Below are 17,410 nucleotides of genomic sequence, written 5' to 3'. Positions count from 1 at the left end.
TATTCTATATTCTATTGAAAATATGAATTATTCAATCAATAGTGTTTTATATTCAAAATATAATTTTTCTTTCAGTTCTCAGGTAAAGTTGTTGGTTTTAAACGGCTACACGGAACTCTGTTTTCAATTCACTTTAACTTTGAGGTGTGTAAGCTCTATGTAGAAAATCCACTCAACTTATCTATATATACTATCATCCACCATTTAAAAATGAATTCTGAAGCCGTTTCTGCTTTAATTTTGAGATTAAATAATCTACCCCTCTCCAAGAAATGAACCAAGTAAAGGGTCTCTGTTCAGAATAAAATTGACATATTTTTCTGACTTCTGTGGGATGTATTGGAAAAAATAAATTGGGGAAGGAAGTTTTTGAACTTGCACTCTGCTTATATTTCAACAGAACTCAAACGCAAAAGATGCATTATTCATAAAACTTCCAATTATATCAACTTCCAAATCTTAGTCATATTTAAAACATATTTTGTTTATTATGAATCGGTGTTTTCCGGTTTCTAAGAATTGAATCATTTATGTACCAAACTGAGAAACTGCCTTGTCAGAAATATAGCTGCAGTACACGTAACGTAAATTTTTATGTGTCAAGTTAGGAAAATAGGGAATATTTCTTCAAACATATGGGTTTTTTTGTTGTTTTTTAAGCCGCGACAAGATGAACTTTATATCGCTTCCATATTATTTGCTCTTATATCCTATCTATCTAGCAAATAAAACAAATCTTCCAACGTTGAGCACAGAGAAATGATAGAGACGAGAACAGAAAACTTCTATGCATCTCTCGAATATACCCGAACACCGCAGCCGAAAAAGGAGTTGTAAAACATACATATACGGAGTTCATGTCGCAAACACCAGTAAACGGTTTCGAGTGAAAGAAAGGGTCATTTCGGTTTATCAGCATAATTTTTCGCTCTTTCTTGTGCTTAATTTTTAGTGTTTTCTATAGTATTTTTTGTGTGAAATTTCAAGACACTTAGCGTCTGGAGAGAGTTGTGTTTCTTCCAGGGTGAGTTTTTATGCTTTATCACTATAGGTTCTGAAAAAGCATGGTAACTATGTAAACAAACATTTAACACCATTCGAAATTCACGGTTCTGATCAAATTAAGGAAATTTAACAGCCGCAAACTACGAAACGATGGATATTTATTAGAGACCAGATTCAGAAGTGGCTAGAATTCTGCTATGCTGGATTGTACAGGTACGATTAGAAGTTTCATTAGCCGGCTTTGCTAATTCTAATGCCAGAACGATTCTAAGAGTTCTACTTGTATCACGTGGAAATCGTGCAACTAGATTAAATTGATTTCGAGAGTACGAATACTGGAGTAAAGATCAAAAGTAAAGAGTATAGAGGGTATTGTTCATTAACAAATCTAGTTTTCGATTTCATCCAAATATTAGAAGACTGAAGATATAGAGACAGCCATAATTTGTATCTGAAAACAGCTCATGAGTTATCAATTATCGTGGTGATGGAGTGACTGCACGTGGAGAAAGTGAAACCACGCTAAAGAGCTAATCTACAGCATGAATCCCATTAAAGTCGTCCAAAATCGGATGTTGTGTCAGAAAACATCGATGTTGTGCGTATACTGATATTGCTAGATCTTCATGGGACATACCCCATAATTTGACAATCGTCCATCGTTTAAAAATAAGCTCGTGTCGAATGGTGCAGATGAATGCTGAAAAAAATTAATTGCAGTGCTTCACACGACGTCTTTGAGATCGTGATAAGCGACGAATCAAGGATCTATGCATATGAACCTGAAACTAAACAACATTGTATGTTGTATGGGCATTTCAAGACAAGCCAAATCCAACAAAAGTTTTTCGCACACAAGACACTTCGAATCAAATGATCCTCTGTTTTTTCGGAATAACTAGGCATGTCACCGCCGTTTCATTGGAGCAATTTCGAATGGTACACCAGCATTTGTTTGCCAGAAGTGTTGGAAAAAATCAAGAAAGCAATCGCAGGAGACGAATCATTCTCCACCACGACGACATTGCAAGTTCTTACACATCAGTTCATACAAAAGCGTTTTTGAAGAGTTGAAGAGCTAATGATGAAAAACTATTTGTTAATTCATCACCAACTATCAATATAATATCAATTTTTTTGTGATAGATTAATTCAAAATGTGATACATTAAATATTTTCACATTAGTGCGATTGTTAGATAGTTTTTTCAATACATTATGGATGTATAATGGTTAACTAATATCACATTGTATTAAATTGTAAGATACATTTCGTATTCAATTTGGTTAATGTAAAGTTATATGATTTGTAACCTTCGGCTGATGTATTATTTTTATGCGTCCTTACATTATTCATGTTATTACTTATATCCATAGCACGGTATGACATTTTGTCACCCGTCTTTTCCACATAACAATTTTATATATACAAAAATGGAGAAAATACACATTCATTCCATCATATATGTATGTATATATATACATTATTTTTATTACAATCAAAAAATTCTAAATATTACGTTTAGAAGGTGGCTAAGAATAGTTATTTATGTAACAAGTGTGTAAAGTATCCTCTTTTTGATGACTGTGAATATTGAGGCAATCACATGAGTCGAAAAAAGGCCCTTACACACGAATTGCATACAATATTTTTTCTACAAGCGAAAATTTTATCAAAATACAGAAGTTTAACAGTAATTTTCTTCACGTACTAGTTTAATTTTTCGTAACGCTTTTATTATATTTTATTTTTATCAATATTTTCAAGAATTTAATCGAGATTAGAACAAATTATCGAAGCAACAGATAACAATTATTACTACATAAGGGGAAAAAACTGAATAAGTTCGACTTGAAGCTGGGGCCACGGAGAACTTTATAATAATTTTCTTCACTGCTTAAAGTGAAGTTTTACTCGAGAGTGTGTTTAAAGTACGTACTTTACGCACAATAGTAGAAAAACAATCTTTTCTCATTCATATTTGGTTTTTGAATGCTTGAAATCATTAGTTCTACCATATCTCATCCAAGCACTTCATTTTGTTTAGAGAATTCCATAAAATACAATTTCTGTTGTTTAAAGTTCACTTTAAATAATCGGAAGTAGAATTGTTCCATTCCTTGAAAACTCATCTGCCAGTCGAAGCATAGAATATGAACATGCCCAAGAGTTCAAAAATTCATGATAAAATTGTAATTTACATTTCAAGACCGGAAAATAGTCGATGCAAGCATATTCCACTACGGCCCCGTAGCGGATCATTTTCAGAGACTTGTTTAATAACAACTTCCGTCGTTATTGTAGGCAACATAAACAAATACTCAAATTTGTGTAATTTTGTTGAAGGTACAAAATTGTAAGTTTTAGATATCTGGAAAGAAAATGTGCGAGGATTGCCGCTTGTCAGTGAAGGATAATGTATCTAAATGGAAAAAAAATTAACCATTTAACTCTCACATAATTATTGATACGACCTTATTGACTCAAAAACGGTTTTTGCATTCTTAGAAGCACATTCCTTGAAGTTGAAGTGATTTATATTTACTGTGACGGAAAAATTCACTTGAAGTACGTTTTAAAATAATCGTTCGAATTTTTAATGCTAACGATATCTTTATCAGCTTGAAGCAATCTATTACATTACAAGTAAGTATAAGTTTCAAACATTATCTGTAAATAATGATTCTGGACGTTCAAGCTCATTATTGTTTGTGTAGCCACTATATAAGCAGAAACCACTCACCATTCCAAGGAAAGAATAGTACGTAGGTAAGCATAACATGGTTGATGTGATTTTATCAAAACCAAATTAAACGCACATAATTAGTACTGAACACGCCCCTTAGGTCATAAGCATATGTGAGTACTATCTTTTGAAATACGACTATTATAAAGAACTTTCTACCTAAATTGTCATTTTATCTTCTACTATAACTAGAAACATTTGGGGTTTTATGAAAACCAAATCAATACCATCCCTTCGTGCAACAATTAAATTGTTGGTTTTTTATAAAATGATGATATACAAGTTGTCAAAGTATCAAAATACGATATATTTTTCCAAATTTGTTTCTCTTATAATTAGCAAGGAATGAAAATTTGTTATTTGCATGGATGTACAGCTTTATTTCCATACCATTTGGAAACTTACATCAACATAACAGATTCACATTTTTAGGAATCTTCCTATCTCTAAATTGGAACTTACATCGTTATCGTTTGTAGAAAAATCCTCAAATCCTCAATTACAAATTGGGTTGGAGTATTTTTCAGAAAACATTAGTATCTGATTTGTGAAGTTACATTGAAGTGATACAGAACATCGATATAGTAATGAATTAAGTTAATTTTCAATAAATACTTCTTCTATCTGATATGTAGAGTAAATTTGATTATGACAACATGATTCATGATGTTTAGTCTTATCACGCAACAAACTTCGAAAACATTTCCTTTTATCCAAAATGGAGTGATATATGATGACTAATGCTGATTTGTTTTGGGGATGGAAAAGAATAACGAAAATTTACTTATCTATATAAAAGTACTGTGTATTTTTAAGGAATCTATTTAGTAGGGATGATTGATTTTCCTAAATGGTTGCTATTTGCTTTCTGTAATATAAATAGAAATTTTGAGCACGTAATATTTACATTAGATTGAAATATTTTGATAAATTTATTATTGAGAATGTATCTGATCCATTTTAATCGAATAACAATTAACTATACTAAGAACTCTGGCAAGGAGGCCTAAGATAAAGCTGATAAATGTATCACAAGATAATAGCGGCCGTATGGATGAATTTTATTGCTTGAAATGTTTACCGTACTTCTGCATTTGTTGAAGATTACAAGAAGTAGCTCAGTACTGTGTTAAGTAGCAAGAAAAATTGATCTCAATACTAATTACCGATTATTTGGACCTATATACTCAACTCCATTATCAATTACAAGTATGGAGATTCATTCATAAAATTATTTTTTTTACTTTCCTTTTTTTCTTGAATAAACTTGACAGCTGAATTGATATTGACGGCAATAAATGATGGAAACTACCAAAATATAACTTTTACCCAGGAAAATGGAATTTTTTTCGTTAATGAACTTATTGATTCCACCATCTTGTCACATATAGGTTTCTTCTGACAGTTTTTGTGAAACTTCCTCTCGGTGCTCTGATTATGTTCTTTGTATCTATTTGATAAGTGATATTATAAATTCTCTCCTCGCTGTATTTAGAACAAGATTAAAAGTTTCCTAGTTATTACATTTTATGAACAACTAATCGAAATTTCAACTATTGAAATGCCAATCAAAAGAGACAGAATAATTATTTTAAGTTCACTGCTTCACAGAAAATATTCTCCAAAGTTGTTAGCTAGGAAAGTTGATTAACTTTCGAGTAGCTCACGAACGATTTCATATTTTAATCCTTCATCATAAAAGAAAAAAAAATCAAACTTTTAATAACGTATATACTAGAAAACCAATGAAAACCAAAATCGTCTCATAATTAAAAATTTGGGAGTATTATAACAAGTATTTCCTAATTTGAATACTAAGATCGTCGTGGATTATATATTTTCTAGAATTATATAGAGTATATATGAAGCAGAAGCTCAGAAAATAGCAGTTAAATGTATTGAAGTTACGCGACGATCAATACATGTAATTCGAGCGGCAAAGAAGTGATACATTAGTGAAGTGTTATGTGTTGAAGTGTTTGTAGTGTTGTGATTGCAGTAGTTAGTATTTAAATAGAATTTTAAACGTTAAATTACTTTGTCAATTCAAAATTTTTAATTATATTTGTGAGAAATGGATCAATAGATCCCTCTACTATCAACATTTAGGTACTTCCTAACAGTTTACTGATAATTTGAGTTCTTGTCTAATTTAGTTATAATTTAACGGAGATTAATTACTAAATACATAGTATGCTTTCGTAGTATCATATTCTTTAAACTAATATAATCGCCATTGTGACTTGACTGGAAATTTTAAGCTGATTAAAGTTCACATTATATAGGAGGGTTGAATGTATGCTTACAGAACAGCCTATTATTCAGTATTCGTTCCAAAGTGCAATCTATAAAAGCTCTTTATATTTTCAAATATTTAATCTGATTATAGAAAATTATATTTGAACAATGTACTGCGAATTAAAGTAGATTTTAATGAATCAATATTAACGTTTCTGACGGATTTATCTTTCAACTATGCGATAATCATTAATAATAAATATTTCCTACATAGCAGACACCAAGAGAACGATTTTGTGATAGCATAAGTTGGAAAAACTGGAATATACTTAAACAATAACAAATCCATGTATAACAGTGCAAGAATATAATAAAACATTAAGACCACAGAATAACTACGATAGTATGTCGTATGTAAGTTCCAAAAAGAAATTTCACCAAATCCAATATTTCCAGTACAAAATTATGAGACGGATATACTCGTAGATAAATATATTTCACTCACTTTCTACGTGGAAAAGAAAAAGACCGTTATTAAAAAAAAATATTTGTAATTTCTAACAGAACAGCGTTTTCTCCTTAAGAACACTCCACATTACAAGTAATAGACTTTTCCTACTCGTACTTTTGCTTATGTTCGAAACGTGTTTTCACCTATTTATATGACAGTTCCTTTGTCGTTACTTTTTCAACCTTTTCAATTCTGTATACTTTAATACCTCTTTTCTAACGAACACTGTACCTCAATCCTCTTCATAATTTCTAATAAAAGGTTGACTTGACGCACTCTCATGGGGAAACAAACTGTGAATGAACCACGACCCTGACATTAAAAAGCATATCAGCATTGTTTTTATATTTGATTTGACTTAACATTGACTGCTGCGTCATAACCATATCACCGTGATTCATCTGCAATAAAGACCTTTTGGTGAAGATCTGGGTCTGTCTTCTGAGCTGTTTTGTTGAAGCACGTCATGTTTTAATTCCCCATCTTTTTCTAAAATTTTTAGAAAGTGCTACGAGAAAGTTACGAGTAAGAAGCCTTTTCTTATATATTAGTAATCTTAATACCAACCAATTCTTGAGTTCAACATCTTCTAAAGGTCCTCATAAACAAAATAACTTACAAGTAATTAACTGATATATTTTACGAGAAAACGTGATTGCCCAATCTAATGTAAAAGACGTACTGGCTCAATATTTGATTTTATATCTATAGACGCTTCTAGATCAATGAATATATTGTTGACTTTTTCTCCCTTATTTTTCGTTGAATCCGTCTGCCCAATTCGGAAGCACACCTCTCCAATGTTAAGAAATCATTGCACAGCTATCCACTTATAAACGCGGAGCACACCTTTATCTACCTACTTCACGTTCAGAATTAATTAAGTCCTCAATACTTTCCAATTCAAAAAAATGCATAATCATTCGCCAATTGAAACCAAATCGATATCATCTTTTCCCGCATTTCGCGATAATTTGACGGCATATCAACTAGAAAGTGCCTTCTATGCTATGAACGAATTTATTTCTAATAATTATATTCTATGCTACGCCCTGGTTTAATGTTGTTATCTCATGCATCTCTTCACCAGGACTAGAACAGGAAAAAACTTCAGTTTTCTGATTCATTTTCAGAAAAATATTTTCATTTTTCGGAAAAAATAACATTTGAACAAGCGTCGTAGATAAACAACTTGTTAGTAACATAAAAATTAAAAATTATTTATGCAATTGGTTACGTCGACCAAATCAAATAAAAAAGTGAACTCAAGAACAATTTTATAGTGCAGTTCACTCTATTATTTATTCATGAGAACTAAAATATTTTATAAAACACGTGATTTAGTAAATTCATTTCCCTCGTGGGGTTAACACAGTATTAACTACTCAATGTATAAAATATCAGTTGTTGCTAGATAATTACAAAATTTTTGAAAATAGTTCCTATGATTCATGAAATGGCCCAATCAGATTAAATCAGACAACGGAAGTTAACTGTTTGCTGCCTTCATCAAATTAAACTGATAAAAAAGATAACAGTAAAAAATTAATGATATCCATTAGACACGCGATTAGATAGTTGAGAAATAACAGAAAATCAAGAATGTTTTGATATTATGTTGTTAATGTTCGAAGTGGACAAATATATCTAATAAAATATTCAAAATCAGTAATTGGAAATGGATAGTTTGGTATTTGAAACGAGCAGTTTGAGTTAATAAATGGTTATTATTTGCTTGCCAAGTAAATGAAGTGAATTTAAATTATGTGGACTCCATATTAATGGATAAATTTATCCTGGTTTTTCCATTAGAATAGACATATTCTACGTCATAAGTTGATAGTTTTTATATATCAATATAAAATGATTAGAGACGTCGCCGTCGTTAGAATTTATAGTTTCATAGGAAATGACAATGCGAATGAAACATTTCTTGTTGTTTCATGAAGATCTCCAGAGAATGCTTTATGGCTGTGACAATAATACCCTTTAAATCTTCGATAGAGTTACATTCTTTTTTTTTTGAGTTGTTTTCTAGCGAACCAGGCAGATGGAAGTTATATGGGGATTGTTCCGGTTTAGGGTGGCTTTTCAAGCTGTTTCCACTTAAACTTGGCCAGTAGACTTCGTGTGAGATTAGAAACGATTATAAGAGCTCAATTGCGGAGTACCTTTCATTCAACTTCATTATTGGATTTTTCAAGTGCTCCACGATATCAATGAGTGGGTCACACCTTGGAAGTTGAAGTGCCTCCTGAGAGCACACTATTTCTGGCTTTGTATCTGGTAGATATTTCTTCTAAGATTACTGGAATACTGCCAGTTAGAGGAAGGTTCAACTACTCCAGCTAGAATGTTGCTGACTTCACAGCAGATTCGTTTTACCACGAACAGCCTGCGAAAACAAAATACGCACAATTTTTAATTGCTGGAAAAACAGAAACAGGTTTTCATGATTGTCAAAGATTGGCAATTTATACCAATAGAGGGCAAGAGACGTTTATTGATTTTCAAGCAAGCAAACGTCTTAGGATAGAACCATAGATTTTGTCTTATTTCCAATGTTCTACCTCACCTTTATGATAAACCACAATATTTTATATGTAGTCTCCTTATATGACCTATGTTCGCTAAATTATGTTTCTAGCTACCTAATTATCGCGTTTTAGTGCTTTTCTCCATAATAGATATGTATTCAGTTGATTACGAGAAGTAGAGAAATCATGCTACTCAATAATTATTCATAATTAAAGCATAAAATGTATTGTCCTACATTCCACGGTTTGACAATTTTCTCCATGAAGTTTAACTATAAACATTGTTTTCCTTAACGAAAATCAATGACTCCCAGTTTTATCTCCAATAAAAGTATCTATGATCCGCTTTTATAAAATCAGACTGAATTTGAACCAGAAATTGAATACATTATTAATAAAAACGATATATTTTCCATGTTCAATATTTTCGCTATATATGTGTCAGTTATAAATTGAAGCAAAAATACAATGAAAAAAAAAACAATGAATGATTCTGATTCGGTGGAAGCTCAAGAGTCAAATATATTTTATCATTGGCTGATTGCTGAAGTGCAAAGTGAGTGACAGAATTCTATTAAATTACGTTCAAATAAATTCGAATATAGGTCCTTATAAATAAGCAATGGTAGATGAAAACGTGCCAATCATCATTTGATGAGATGATTGAATTGTGTATTGATAGCAGAAAATTTCTGAGTATTTTTGATACGGGAAAATGTTCATACTGTTTTATACTGAATTCATTAATCAATATTTTGAGCTGAATGTGGAGAAAATTTCATTTTTGTTCGTTGTGCATGAATAAATTTTCTGCATATTGAAAATCAGTTGGAGTTACACTCTTATGGAAGTATTGCAGCACGACAGCTGCTACTTAAGTTGGGAGATAGACAATATACACTTTTGCATGTAATTGAACCAATTCTGGAAGCATTTTTTCGTACCGATTGAGGTACCTCAAGATGTGATTTGAATGCATCCATCGCTTCTTTCAATCTGCGGAAATCATTGGGTGCCAACCAAAGACTGTACGGTCGGTGACCCATCGATTCGATTTTTTGACTGAGGAATAGGCGCTTTGTCCCTATTTGAACCCCATAATACATATTTATTTCATGATTAGGACTGACAGCTTGTTTTCTTCTAAATGAACTATTTAAACAGGATATCAACGGATCATTACAGCTAATTTCGAAGATATCACATTTTTCTAAATCTATTATTTTATCCTTGGGATAACCCAACAAGCTTCTGGAGGAATAAATAAGTTTTATTCCACTCTGTTGAAAATTCTTTCCAATTCTTTTGAATAAACAGTATTGAAAGGTACCTGTTTTTCATTTGGATTTTGGTGGTTCCACGAGGATTCTTCTTAAATCTATTCATAAATCAATTATCATGACCATTGAGTACAATCACATGCTGAAGTCCTTTCCTCATTGTATTTTTCGATATTCAGTGAAAAACCGATGTACCAGGAAATGAAGACTGGCCATCTTATCTTGGATGCAATGAAAAGAATTTGCTTGTAGCAAATGGTAAGTGTCCATTACTTTCCATTTAATTAGTAAACTTTACGCAGGGACTTACCCTGGGAAAATCTTGATTCTCTTGTTCAATCTGCTTTTCAAAGTGATTCATAGTCTATTCAAATTCTCTCTAACCATTTTCAGATGCTCTAATAATCTAGAATAGAGATAGGATAGAATTTGATGTAAAATAAAACACTGCTACGAGCAAATATATCCCGGCTGATTATTTTCATAGTATCCAACAAAAGAGGAAAAGACTTTCATTGAGGATGTGGGTGTGTGGATATCAATTTACTGTCATCAGTTTAATAAACCTCTATGTGAAACCACCTACTTTCAAAATGAAAATAAAAATCATGAGTTCAATTTACAACATTGTAAGAAACTATTTATTTAGCAAATGATTAAATGGAGTGGTTTCAATAATGTGACTAAGGTACTCGACGAATATTAAGAACCCAGTTTCATTGTACAAGCTGCCTTAAATAATAAATCTTATATACAATAATAACTATAAATAATTATAAATCGGTAGATAAGGATATGCGTGCCTAGTCAGAAATAAGGGACACTTTGAATCACTTAACTATATGATTGATAGATCCTAATGGTTCCCATCAGGAGTGCTGAGATGATTCAGATAAAATTTGCTCTTATTCCTCTTAATCCTGTTAATACAAAAATTATATCCAGCAACAAATTAAAACAACTGTTGGGCAATCCCAATAATTGAATACCAGACTTGGATAAGAGTGGAATTAATGAAATTGGGTGTAACGATTTTGACAAGAAGTATGTTGGGCCGACTAAGAGATCTTTCAATGTTCAATTCAAATATCACATTGACATTTAAAATAAAGACTAACCGAAGAATCGGGTTTTACCGAGCACGATTCTATAATTAATTGATAAATGCTTTTAAAAGTATTGAGATTGTTCAACTAAATAAGGCAAAGGGCCTATTTTTTACTCAATGATGATGATTTCTTGCTCAATGATGTGAAATATTCCGCCGAAGAGGTTTTCCCGATAGTGTTTTCGTGGTTTCAGTTTAACTTCACTATGAAGATGATAACTTCGTTGTTGAAACTTGCATCAGAAGATGTAATTAATGGTTTTTCCTTTTTTATATTAATAAGAAATAAGCAGTATTACTGATTGGGTTTTAATTGTAATTGTACATAAATTAGATTTAGAATTTTCTGAAGTTGGTATTGTCCACTGTCACATAACGTACCTGTATAATTTTTTCACTCGAAAAAAATACACATTGATGTCTCCAAGTGGTTTTTCCAACATGTCATCATTTATTCATTAACGATTTTTTTTTCATTTGGCTTCTTCGTACCATTACATTACTCTTTACTCTTCACTTGGTTTGCCTCGAGGTTTCCTGACCCATCTGTGAATCTAATTTATTGGATGGATGTTTTGTTAAAAAATTCCGATCTAAATAATCTGTGTTGTGAGTGGTCTCTTATCAATTCACCTAATCCCATTGGATTGCACATAAACCACCGGTTGCAAACGGTTTTTTTTGTTTGATAAGAACTATACTCTTATTTCCAGATACGTTTTCAAAGATACTGAAGATAGAAACTGTTGCACTGTTTAATTCAAATGGTTTGCTTCCTCAAAGTTTGGTGAAATAAAAAAAACAACATACGATATTTCTAAAGTCTTATTAAGCAGCTGATATGCTATTGAAAGAAGGTAATTTGTAAATTTCCTAGATTATCATTTGACATTTTTAAGGAAGAATGAAAACTTTTCAAAAATTAATTATACAATATCAGATGCAAAACGAATCTAATATATTCATAGCATATGTATTTTTCATCCTCTCAAATATTTTGAATAGCAAATTCAAAACTACAATTCATTTTTCTTCAACTTGTTCTCCTTCTATTTTGTTAGTAATTTGTATTACAAACTAACAATATCTTTTTCACAGAAAAGAAAAGCATTAGAAGCGTTATCAAACGATAAAGGCAAGCTTCTAATCAGAAAATAAATTAGATCATGGAAGTATCAAACATTAATCACGGAATCAAATGAAGCAAACAATGCAAGTAGCTGTCGTTTTACATTCGAAATAACTCACACCAAGTTATTGTTAAAGAAAATTTGTATGGAATGTAAATAGCAGGTGGGCTAGAACACAAAAGGAAAGTGGATAACAAAATACGTTCTGGATCAGTTAATGGATTCCGTGAACGTTATTTTTAGACCAGTATAAGTAATAGTAGATTAAGAGCAGTGTCTTTCTATTCACCGAAGACGGAGACAAGAAGTTATAGCTGAGTCAAACATTTATTCACCAATTTAGAATATAAATATTAGTATTTATAGATGCTAGATATAAATTGGGACATTTCTTTTCAGAAATTGATTTTACGAGGATGAATGAATGAATAACTTTTTTTTTGTGAAGTATGTTGGGCAAAGATACCCAAATTATGTTTGCAAAGGACCCCTATTCAGTAAATATAGAATGAAATGAATTGAAATAAATTATCTAAGAAAACTGGAGCAGGTAACCATATAGGAAAAGCACTAGAACCAGACAATCCTATCTGGTTCACTAATGGTAAGCTGTAAGTATAATCCCAGTGTTGCTTGATTTACAAACGATTTATTTGCTTCGTTAAAACGTTTCTGGTCACATCAAGATATTTTAAGACTAAATATGATTATATAACAGCGATATTTTTTAGTAATGTTCCACAATGTAAGATCCTCAAACGTGTAAAATCTTTGAAAAAAGCGCCCCAATGGGTGATAAAATAACATTATCTTGAAGGATTTATACTAATATGAATGTCGAAATTACGAATATTCTTCTCTGTTCATATTGTAATGTTTTTCTTATTACACTCTTCCTAATCGTGGGTTTGATTTATGAACACTATAACTCATCACTAATACTTAACTTATATAATTTATTTAAATTCTTCGGTTACTTTCTATCTCGTTCTGTTCACTATGACTATTTACTGTGAACTAACTTACTACGCTAAGCGAAGTCATTTATATCTCCAAAGGAAATTCTGAAATTTCTAGAAAATGAAGAAAAAAAAAAACAAATAAATAAATAGACTGTAAACGAATCGCCTGCTACAATAAAAAATAATTAATTCATCAAAATGTTCTTGATTTTAGGTCTCTTCTGTTTCAAAATTAGTTTTCTTTTATAGTTTTTTAAGTTTATTAAGTTATTTGAGTCTTTATCCAAAGAAAAGTCGAAACCTCAAAATTCTTTTAAAATCTATCAAAATAAAACTAATTTTGAAACAGAAGAGACCAAAAATCAAAAACATTTAGATGCATTATTATATCAAAAGGTCCAAGAAATAAGAAATTGAAGAAATAAAAAATTATATGATAAACAAACATTTGGGTATATCAAACATGAAGTACGCCTTCGCCAAATTTTAGAATTTTATCACAACCGAACAATATGCTATGTTGAATTAATTAACACAGAAATGTCGACGTTCCTCACAAAATAATTTTGTTCCAATCAAGTTCAGATCGCCAACATGCAGCTGCAAATTTACTTTGTGCCAAATTCTAAATACACCACTCTCATCATAGTCTCAAGTGATGAATATTTGTTTTACAACTATTAATTTCGTTTGAAATCTTGGACGTTCTTCTTGTAATTGATGAATGAGCAGTACTTCAGACAGATATGAACAATGGTGACCAATCATAGATGGTTCACCATCAGTCGCTACAAAAACAATGCTGTTAAAAAACGTTCCACGGCCTAAAACAAAGATTCTACTCGGATATAATTTTCTAAATTGGGATAAAATCAGTTCTTGGCACATATCTCTACCTTAAATATATCGAACAAGTTCTAACACAGCTTGATTAGCGAGTTATGTTGACTCGTCAATGGCGTTAACGCCATTATATAATAAATTATGTGATGAACTTCGATCTGTTCATTGGCATCTTCACTAGTTTTTCAAGTGTTAAGTGTTAAATAGAATAAACGTAATAAAACTTATTTATACGAGGATGATCTCAAAAGTACTCGGCCTAACCTAGAGATATCGATAGTTGGTTGGAAAATACCCCTGTATTAGAAAGTACACAATCAGCATATATTTCAAGTTTGAAGATACCACGTTGTTTAGTATTTGTTTGGCAGCCGTGAACGTCTTCAATAAATTTGTAAACCCGGAAAATATTTCTCATCGTTATGTGATACAATACTTCAATTTGAAAGGCCTTAGCTCAACCAATACGAAAGCTGAACTAGATTCTACTCTGGTTGAGACAGCTGTCAACAGTAAAATATTGGGTAGCAGAGTACGAACAAGGCCGTATGACCTTCGAATACCAGCACCGCAGTTGTCTACCTACCAAATGAAGTCACGACTCCAAAAATGTTGAAAAACATGCACAAAGTGGTACTGAAACATCTTCAACTGAAAGTGCGCGAGCTAGAAGACATAGTATGCATTTTAAAAAGTGCGGTACATCGCAGATTAACTTAAAATTTGGAAATGAGAAAGGTTTGCTTACAATAGAACAAAAACAGCGTCGTGAAGGTGATTCAATCGAGTGAGGCAATGATTCAAAGAAATAAAGCCGAATTTTTGCGCCGGTTCAAAACCATGGATGAAACGTGGGTCCATCACATCACAACCGAAAGAGAGAACAAGTTTCAAAGTGGGCGAGGACCGTTCCATCTGCGGGCAAGGTCATGGCGTCGGTTTTTTGGGATGCGTATGGGATAATTTTCATTAACTATCTTGGAAAAAGGAAAACCATCGTATCATGCGAGCTTATTGCAAAATGTTTGAGTGAAGAAATGGAGCAGAAACGGATGTATTTGGTTAAGAAGGAAGTGTTGTTTAATTAAGACAATGTACCAGCTCACCATCCGTTATTTCTATGGCCAAAATTAATGAATTACAGTTTAAATTGCTACCACATACACCCTTTTCGCCAGATTCGCCTCAGATTATGATTTTGTGCTGAAGAACTTTAAAGAAACATCGTAATCTTTATTAGTTCATTATTTTGCATAATAGCGTACCCCTTAACGATCTCGCAAGAAGAGAAGAGGTTTTACGTTAATTCGAATAATATGTGTTCCAATATCCTTCCTTCATCCCATTTAGCTCCTGATTTTCGCTTGACAAATTGGTTCTATTTATGTGCTAGTTACTTTCCTAATCGCCCCTCGTATATTAGAATTTTTCTTTATAAATATGTACTGCTCTGTGCTACAGTATTGTTCCATTTTTATCGAATATGTTTCACGAAATAAAGTTTGAATGGATTTCCGTAATTTGGAATATTCCTGTGTTTTATATTAATATTGAGCCTAATTTAGTCTACTACATATAGTACAATTATGACTACGTTCCTGTTCCTGTACGAATATCGAAAAAGGCGCTGCCTTAAATTTTTATATATGGGAGTAGGTGAAAATGAACAGGAAGTTTCTTTTTCAACTTTTGAATATTTAATTGGAACGCAGCAGAGGTCTGCGAAAAACTGTATTTCATTTACTCTTCCGAAGCTGGAATTCAAAATCAGCTACATTTGTCGCTTGCCAACGGCAACTTCGTCTATTTCCATTTAGTATTCACAATGAAGTTTGCGTGAATTTATAGTCAACATAAATTCAGGTACTGATGAAGAGAAAATCTGAATAATATCTTGCGAAATTAGAATTGAAATTATGTGACGTTAAATAGGAAGTGATTCAATATTTTTCTCACATTTATTGATACATTTGAGGGAAAACTCTCAGATATATCAAAATATCTCCCTTGTGGATGTGAGTTCCATTTCGTTTGGAGAACAAACTATCAATTGTTAAATCAAAATAAAGACTGAAAGTAGTCAAAACGTCAAAATGTTCATTTATCTTTGAAAAATTATTAAAACCTAACCAATTAACAGAAGATACCTAAAATCAAGACGATTTAGAAACATAAACATATCAAAAGAAAGTGAGTTTTTATCGGGAACTTGGCAAGGAAACACCAAAGTGGACTAACTTTAATATATTTTCCGAGCTTTGTATTTATTGTATTGTATTGTATTGTATTATTTGTATTGTATAACAATAATGAAATTTTACTTACAATAATTAATTGAGATTTCCGGTGATTTTTGATATTATTAAAGCTTTTAAAAATTTTTAAACTCGTAGAATCCAAAATTCAATATTCAAATTAACGTTGGTAAAAATATTGATTAATTGAAATATTGATTCTGGTTACTATAGGAATTTTCATTAATTTTTGATTGGTTAGATTTTGAATAACGTTAAATTTTCATAGGTTAGATAAGGATAAGTTTTAGTGAATAATGTTTAATATTGATTGGTGAATTTATGGATAACATTAAATTTCAATAAGTTAGTTCGTTATGAATGTAGTTGAATATTCATTAGGTAAAATATAAATGACAATAAGTTTTATAGGTTAGGTCGTTTTGTTTTGTTTTTTCAAAATCTAAGATATACATAAATTACACCAAGGTTATTTAAATCAGTTTTCTTATTAATGCATTGATAATTTTGGGAAATATATGTTGTTTCTAAAAATTCATATTGTGTCCTTCGTGATAGATGAGTCTCTAATGAACATCTGTCAGGATATAATCTGCTATTACTTTTGTGAGAAGTTATCCGAGTGACCAATGTACTTTTTGTCACAATTTAAACAAGGTATTTCATGTAATATGTTAGGCAATTTATCGATTGGTGTTCTAGTAAAAATAGATTGAATATCAAGTGTTTGACTGTATGCTATTTTAATATTGTGTTGAGAAAAATCTTTTTGTTTGTAAAGTCGGAAACTTTTCA

The 17,410-nt window shown here is 31.4% G+C and overlaps 1 protein-coding gene across 1 annotated transcript in view; it reads left to right on the top strand.

Annotated features, from left to right (window-relative positions):
• The first annotated feature begins 864 nt into the window (after nt 1–864).
• LOC130895246 (protein O-mannosyl-transferase TMTC1-like) overlaps nt 865–17,410 on the top strand; it is a 136,779-nt gene continuing 120,233 nt past the window's right edge. Inside the window, exon 1 of the mRNA XM_057802457.1 lies at nt 865–1,024. The gene's annotated coding sequence lies outside the window, so the exon portion shown is untranslated. The remainder of the gene's footprint in view (nt 1,025–17,410) is intronic.

The sequence above is a fragment of the Diorhabda carinulata genome, chromosome 6, assembly GCF_026250575.1.
Source record: "Diorhabda carinulata isolate Delta chromosome 6, icDioCari1.1, whole genome shotgun sequence".
Taxonomy (NCBI): Eukaryota; Metazoa; Arthropoda; class Insecta; order Coleoptera; family Chrysomelidae; genus Diorhabda; species Diorhabda carinulata.
The sequence above is the reverse complement of the archived record's forward strand: the minus strand, read 5'-3'. Positions and strand labels throughout refer to the sequence as shown.